The sequence below is a fragment of the Pinus tabuliformis genome, chromosome 4_2 (assembly GCF_031772625.1).
Source record: "Pinus tabuliformis cultivar Carrire ecotype Pingquan chromosome 4_2, CPIR1, whole genome shotgun sequence".
NCBI classification, from domain to species: domain Eukaryota; kingdom Viridiplantae; phylum Streptophyta; class Pinopsida; order Pinales; family Pinaceae; genus Pinus; species Pinus tabuliformis.
Window position 1 is genome coordinate 226,605,768 of NC_142304.1, and position 8,112 is coordinate 226,613,879.

Here is an 8,112-nt window from a genome sequence, read left to right on the forward strand (position 1 = left end):
TTTTATATTGTATGATATTATTTAGTTATAAGGCTGTGGTTTAATAGCCGATATTGTATGTTATTATTTAGTTATAAGGCTATGGTTTAATAGCCGTGTGATGATTTGGTTCTCCTAATTTTCTTGGTCTATTGGTCTATTTCCTATCAAGGAGCCAGACTATGCACTCACTCTTTCCTTGATTCCTCCATATAAAAAAAATTGTATGATATTATTCTTCGAGTATGCACACTCTTTCCTTGGTTCCTCCATATAGAGAAATTGTATGATATTATTCTTCGAGCTTAGGGTGATGACGAGCTTTGATGTATGCGAACCCTTAATATTCTATGATATTATTCTCGCACTTAGAGTACGTACTGTGATTTTCAGAATAATGCGAATGTAAGAATTTTTTGTTCGTCTGCTCTGTCGCACTCTTTTTGGTCGATCATGACATGATGGACAATCCAAACCGTCTTTTCACGGATGAAATTGGTGAGAAGAGTTGCACCAAGTCATTGGAGTAGTTAGAATAAGCGTTGGGAGGATAGAAATATGAAAACATAAAATAAAATAAAGATGCATTGATTAATATAGAAATATAAGTGAATGATAAATCCACGAGTGCATGTAATTTTGGTGAAAAAAATTATATATATATTTTTATTTAATGAATATATTGATAAATATTATTAAATTATTTAGTTTTTTTGTTTTTCAATTCTTAATTTATTTTTAAATATAGTAAAGATATATAAATTAATTTTATTTTTTTTAATCTAATTGTATTTAATTGTAATTTATTGTAATTATATGTTTGAGAGTATGAGAGGAAGAACTAAAAGGCATCTTGCATCCACATAGTTCTTAAATAGTATGTGATAATCTCGGTATTTACTTTAAGTTGGAAGGATAATATTATGCAATATAAAGTGCTTATATATGTAGTTTCATGTCAAGGTCTGCCATCATCCTCAACAAACCCTCACAGCATACATGTGGGCCAAACATGATTTTAAGAGCATAACTTCCGAAGAAATTTCTGGTGGACAAAGTTGAGAAAAAATTGCTACATAGGATTCTTAATGCCTTATCGGTTGCATGATGACCCTACCAAAACAGATACATACTCAACTGAAGATTTCTCAACCATGGTGAGGTAAGAATGATAACCCTTCACTCATCTCCTTTATACTTATTCTACTTTTATAGTTACACTACCCAACTAACAGTTGGAAACAATAATTCCTACCAACTGACCTCCTGCATTAATGGAATTAGGGAGGAAGATTCTCTGGAGGCTTCTAGAGACTTCAGATAGCTTCGCCATTGTCACTGACAACCAGAATCGAGAAACTTCATCAAGCATGTATAAAAGTCATTCGCTGGGAATGTAAAGTTCAAGCTGCGTTGTGTTCAGTTCTGTGTTCTCTAATTTGGTATTAGAGCAAGGTGAGATTGAGTGTTGAGAGAGTAAGGTTCTTCTGGGAGCGATAAAGTGTGAAATCACTGAGGGTGTGTTGCAAAGTATCTTTTGCAGAACGTCTGTGTTGCAGAGTGATCATGTATAACACATTAAGTTGCAAAGTGTCTCTTGCAAAGTGTCCTTGTTGCAGAGTGAGCATGTGCAACACATTAAGCTTTGGAGGAAGGAGTTGTGAGGAGAATCAGAGTACGATTGAAGTTTGGGTGCAAGGGAACTGATCGGAAGTTTGAGAGAGTTGTCGAAGGAAGATATTTATGTGAGAGCTTTTCGTTGTAAGTGGCACTGCAAGGAGAAATTGCTTGTGTGCTGGTAGAAGAGGGAACGCTCGCTAGAGGGGCAATTTTGTGTTCCACTGAGTTTCGAGAAAGTGAGATCTGAAGGAGGCATGTGATCACAGTCTATTTCAGTTTGCAAGCTCAAAGAAGGCTTCACTGGTACAGGTTGTGCTTAAGGGTAAAACCATATTCCCAAACTTTTTATAAATTGGCTGTAGAGTATTTAATCTAAAACATATGTTACACTCGGTGATAAATTTTGTATTTGAAAAAGAAAAAAAATGAATTTTTTTCTTTCGTTTTGAAGATTCAATTTTTTAAAAGTGGGATATTTTGGAAGTGAGATATTTTATATGTTGGAGTTATTTGTGGTGATTGGAGTCGATATTTTAAAAGTGGCTTATTTTACAAACTCGGGTACCATGAAAAGAATTTTTATTAATCTTTATTTTTAATACACAACTCCAAGTTCAAACTAAGTGAAATAAGTTTGTGGTAGTTGTTATGGGTTCCTAAATTCATGGAAATTTCCAACTAAGTAAAAAGTAAATTGTGGTCATGAAATAAGCTTGTGGTCATTGTTTTTAATTGGCATTTTGAAGATTTTAAAGAATAGGAGTTGTGTAGTCATGATGGTTGTGGAGTGGTGAAATAAGAGTTTTCTTTGAGTACAAGAGAAAATCATATGATATTGGATAAAATTTTATGACTTATGTTTGAGGGTTTTTAAGTGTGACGAAATTATTTGTGAAAATTAATATCTTGGTGGTTGGTACTTGAGGATTTATAAGTTTATTGACAATGGCTAATGTATTGGTGGAATCTTATTTATCTGAATCTAACAAGCTAGATGGTGAAAACTATGCAAATTGGAAGCTTAAGCTCCAGATTTTGATGGAAGGCATATATGGATGATTGTGTCTGCAAATGAAGTCAAGCCAGTGTCCCCTCAAGCCACAGATGTTGTAATTCAACATTCGGAACGACGAGAAAACAAAGCGAAGGTTCTCTTGCGGATGTCTCGTCAGGACAATATTATTCCACACAGTAGAGAGTGCATAACATCCAAGGAGACATGGGACGCTTTGAAAAAATTGTATGAAACAAAGACTACAAATCGAATATTGTACTTAAAGAGTAATCTTCTTTCAATTAAGATGGAAGAAAATGAAAGCGCCAGTAATTTTATATCTAGAAGTAAGGATCTAAAAGATAAATTATGTGACATTTGTGAAACAATATGTAGTACAAACTTGGTTACTCTGACATTAAATGGAATGTTTAATGAATATCAAATTTTTATCACTGGTGTTTTAGCTAGAGAGAAGGCTCCTACTTTTGATGATTTGGTAGGTATACTTATGTAGGAAGAATAGTGGAGAAGAAGTATTAAACAAAAATCTCCCAATTCAGATATAGCATTGATGGCTAAAGAGAAGCAGCCCTTCAAAGGCAAACAATGGGAGAAAAATAAGGAAAAAAGCCACTGGTAAAATCATTTCAAGGTACACCTTTACGAAGGACATATGCCAAATTAAGTAGAGATGATGTGTGTTATTACTATGGAAAACCTCGTCATTTTGCGAAAATTGTATTAAAAGAAGGTCTGATCAATTTAAACAAAGAAGACATTCACGAAATTATGTTGATAGATATGAAGAAATTAGTCATGACTTTAGCAATATTAAATTGTTTGTGTCCAATGTTGCTTTATTAGTAGAAACTAATGATGATAATGCTTGGTTTATATATTTGGTGCATCAATTCACATGTCATGCAAAAGAGATTGGTTTGATGCTTATCATGAGGTTGATAATGGTGGAAACGTCTATTTAGGAGATAATAGATCACATGAAATTAAAGGATATGGTGATATAAGTGTTAAGATTCCTAATGTACAAGAAAAACAAATTCAAAATATGGTGTATGTTCTAGGATTAAAGAATAAATAAATTTATGTCTCTATTATTATAGATTAAAATTTAAAAGTTGAATTTGTGAAATCACATTGTTTGGTAAAGGATGTGCACGACAACTACAAGGTGGTTGCAAAAGGAATGCGATTTGGAGGATTATACAAGTTGGGTGTAATGAGGAATGGGAATGAAGCTTTGACATCAACAGGCATGTCAAATATAGAGCTTTCACATCAAAAGTATGGACACTTAAATCATAATGACATAATGTTACTACAAAAGAAATTGATGGTAGGAGGCCATTAATATATTAAGGGTGAAAACTTTGAATGTGAAGGTTGTGCACTAGGAAAACAACAGCGGGTAGAATTTCCTGTGCATGAAAATAGAAGAAAACGTGAAATAATTGAACTAGTGGACACTGATGTATGTGTTCCAATGCAAGATAAGTTACTTGGCGGAGCATATTACTTTCTTATATTTATTGATGATAGAACTAGATATGCCTAGGTGTACTTTATAACAAATAAAAGTGATATGTTTGAATACTTCAAAGAATTCAAGTATATGGTTGAAAAGAAAACATGAAAGAGAATTAAAATTCTTCAATCAGATAAAGGTGGCGCGTACACTTTAGGAGCTTTTGTCAAATATTGTAAGAAAAATGGAATTATGCAATAATTTATAGTACCGCATATACCTCAGCAAAACAGAGTAGCTGAGAGATAGAATAAAACATTAGTTGAATGTGCTCATAGTATGTTAAAAATTAAAGGACCTTCTAATAGTTTTTGGGATTAAACCATTAATACAAATGTATATCTCAAAAATAGAAGCCCTACAAAGTATCTTGATCACAAAAGACCACTTGACGCATTTTATGGTTTTAAACCTAAAGTTAGTCATTTAAGGATATTTGGACACAAGGCCTTTGCTCATATTCCTAGAGAAGATAGGAGAAAATTAGATGCCAAATCTATCAAATACATTTTTACTGGATATTATACTGATAAAAAAACATATAGATGTATGATCCAAGTACTCACAAGGTCTTTTCAAGTAGAGATGTTATATTTCATGATGATGTGCATAAAAAAATAAAAGAAGATGAACATAATGTATGACAACTGCCTTATGACAGCTTTAAGGAAGAAGAAGAAGTTGTGGAATCATCTCAAGTTCAAGAAAGCATGGGCATTCAGGAAGACATGTCAATAAGTCAAAGTCCACAAAGAAGTGATGAAGGCACTCTAGAGAGAAGAAGAAGAGGAGAAGGTACTCCACAGTGTAATGAACCTCTAAGAAGGTCAACACGACAGATTCAAACCCCTATTAGGTATAAATATTATGCTTGATTGTCTTAAGTAATGACTATTTTTGAGCCTTTAAATTATGAACAAGATAAAAATCATAAAGAATGGATTGAAGCTATGAAAGAAGAATATGAATCTATAATGAAAAATGAAACATGGGAATTAGCAGAATTACTTAAACCTAAAGTTACCATAGCTTGAAAATGGGTGTACAAGACAAAATTTAATGCAAATGGTAGCGTAGACATGTATAAGGAAAGATTGGTTGCAAAAAGTTATTCACAAAAGGAAGGTATAGATCATGAAGATACCTTTGCTCCGGTTGCAAAAATGAATATAATCAGAATAAATATAGCATTGGAAACTAAATATGATTGGAAGTTACATCAGTTAGATGTGAAGTTAGCTTTTGTAAATGGGGACTTAAAAGGGAGGATTTATCTTGTTCAACCAGAAGGATTTGTAAACAATGGACAAGAACATCTTGTATGCAAGTTAAAAAAAGCCTTTTATGGACTAAAACAGACACCTATATCTTGGTATGAGAAAATCGATAAATTCTTCTTTCAACAAGGATTTAACGAAATAAAAAAGACAGATAAAAATGGAGATATAGTATTAATATCTATATATGTTGATGATCTAATAATAACAAGGAGTGCTGATAAATTGATTAAAGATATAAAAAGGAAGTTATCACAGGAATTTTAGATGAAGGATCTTGGACAAATGCACTATTGTCTAGATTTTGAAGTATGGAGAGATGATGGAAGCACTTTAATTGCACAAAGAAAATATACAAATTAATTACTAACAAGATTTAATATGAATGGATGTAAAGTAGTGACTAATCCATTGGAACAAAATATCAAATTGAGAAGTGATGATGGAACAAAAGAGGTGAATGGAACATTGTGTCAACAATTAGTGGGAAGTCTGAATTATATCACTATCACTAGGGCAGACATTGCTTATGCAATAAGCATACTTAGTCAATTCATGACTAAGCCTCATGAAAGTCATTGGATAGCTGCAAAGAGGGTCCTTCAATATGTAAAAGGAACTATCAATATTTGTATTGAATATACTAATGATTGTAATGTTCAATTGACATGTCATTTTGATTCTCACTGCGCTGTAAATCCAAATGATAGGAAATCTACCACTGGATATGTGTTGAATATAGGATAAGGAGTTGTATCATGGAGCAATAAAAAAACCAACAATTTCCTTGTCATCAACTGAAGCAGAGTATAAAGCATTATGTAGTGCCTCCTGTGAAGCTATCCGGCTCAGAAGGATACTTGCAGATATTGGTGAAGATCAAAAAGATCCTATAGTGATCATATGTGATAATCAAAGCACCATCAAATTGGTGAACAATCCTGTATGTCATGCAAGATCAAAGAATATAGACACACAATATCATTGTGTAAGGAAAAATGTCAAATCGAAGAAAATTGACTTAATATATTGTAATACAAATGAGAATGTAGCTAACATATTCACTAAGTCTCTTGGGAAGGCCAAATTTAAGTTTTGTAGAAGTAAATTATGTGTTGTAGAAAATCCAGACTATGTTGTAAGCTGAGCTGAGACTTAGACCAACAAGCATGTCAATTAAGAGGATGTTTCTGTCTTATGTATTGTGTTATAAGTTATTTTGTGTGTTTACCTTATGATTGGAATTAAGAGAAAGTGTTGGAAAACATTAATTCTAACCAACCCCTCCTGCATTAATGAAATTAGATAAAAAGATTGTCTGAAAACTTTTAGAGACATCAAATAACTTCTTCTTGAAGAAGCCACTATCACAGAGAACTAAAATCGAAAAACTTTATCAAACATATATAAAAGTCATTTGCTCGCAATGTAAAATTCAAATTGTGTTGTGTTCAGTTCTGCCTTCTCTGATTATAACTCACATCATATGCCAAAATTTAGGAATGAAAATGTAGCGAAAGGACTCTTGGAATCACTTCTCCGAAATATACAGACCGGCGGAGTTGCTAGCAGCATGAAGTACAGTTCATATAATTTGATAAAATCATCTGGATTAATGGTTTGTTTGGTTATATTTGATTTAGACATTCCCATGTTGATTTGCGGATCGTTGATCATATCGGCTGTGCTACGAAATTAGGATGACATATTGTTCTCAGAGTCGGAAATAAAAAAATAGTTTAAATAGTAGTGATACACGCATGCATGTGTAGCCATCAAATATTATAAATGTTATGTGCAAATTATTGTTAGTTTACAGATGGTCCAGGCTATGCGTTTGCGTCAATCATGATATATATGTTAAGGTTGCGTCGCCATGGGTGTGTCTAAATAAATCATAATGCACTGTCGTAAGTTTCTTTCATGGCGAAGTAACATGGATTCATTCTCGCATTATCGTATGGATTTTATGTCAGAATAATGGAAGTAAGAAACATGTCCTAGGAGTTATGTTATGGAAAGGGTCTCTTCTTTAGGTTTTACGTCATATTTATATCGATAAGTATAAGATAATTAGAACAATATTTATATAGATATATAGTTATGCGTTCCTTTGCAGATTGATTGTTTTTATTTATTTTATGTTTTTAAATGTTGGTTTGCGATTATAAGATCTTTTTAGCAACAATTTGATCTCTGACTTTTTAGTGGGTACCTTTTAACTTATAACTTGGTCTTGGGTTAGTATCTTGAGTAATTGAGAGTATCATTTGTTTTTTATTTATTAGGTTTTAATTTTAAGAGATAGGTTTACTTTTTATAATAAAATTTAAAAAAATAAATAATTTTGAAATAAATCTTACTTTTGTAAAGTTGGAAAGTCTAAACACTTATTAATTTATAAATTATTGATATATTATTATTAGTTAATTATTAAATATATTTTTAATATTATAATGACAAAAAAAATTCATTATATAATTTAATTGAATTACTCATTATTAATATATATATAAACAAAAACAAAACTGCGCAACCACCTTTCCACCCGTAATAATTTCTCAAAGAAAATGCTACACTGAGCGTAATAATTTCGCAAAAGCAAATGCAGTAAGGGGCATGCGTGAATGTGTAGATAGTAACTTGGTAGAAGCACAATAAATTCTCGAAGTAGCATGAGTGTGTTACGAAAACCT